The sequence below is a fragment of the Mesocricetus auratus genome, unplaced genomic scaffold (genome assembly GCF_017639785.1).
Source record: "Mesocricetus auratus isolate SY011 unplaced genomic scaffold, BCM_Maur_2.0 Super-Scaffold_6730, whole genome shotgun sequence".
Taxonomy (NCBI): Eukaryota; Metazoa; Chordata; class Mammalia; order Rodentia; family Cricetidae; genus Mesocricetus; species Mesocricetus auratus.
The window spans coordinates 18,568,387-18,568,967 of NW_024429184.1; positions in this window are offsets into that span (position 1 = coordinate 18,568,387).

Here is a 581-nt window from a genome sequence, read left to right on the forward strand (position 1 = left end):
TCTTTCCTATTTGCTTTAATTGACAAGTCTTTTATGCTTTTCTAGTATGAGATTTTTCTCTTTAAAATATTTATGATTGTGGCAAATATGTGTAGATTCCTTTAAAAAAGAACCTCTCATTTTTCAAAGCAATTAAAAGTTAGAAAATATTCCATTAAAATTCAGGACTAACACTTGTCATTAAATGGAAATAATCTGCTCGCCAAATAGCAAAGGAACGGAGCTGATAATGCTGAGTCCAGCTATAGCCTCATGACGAGACATTAGTGACTGAAAGGGAGTGATGCTGGAATTCTAAAAAGCCAGGGTGGACTTCATTTGCATATATGAAAAATGAAATGGGATTTAATTTTTTTAAAGAATATTCTGAAATTCAGGTTGAGCCAATGCATGCAAAAAATGGAAAAGTGCTTGGGACTTAGAATAGAGGATAATAGAGAACATGTAACAAAAAGAGATGATCTAGGCACATGTCCCCTGAAATAATGTCTCCATTCTATTCAGGGATGGATGCTGCCTTGGGGAAGGTGTTCTAAGCAGAATGAAATGATGGAGATTGACACCTTCTTTTTGCAATTAGA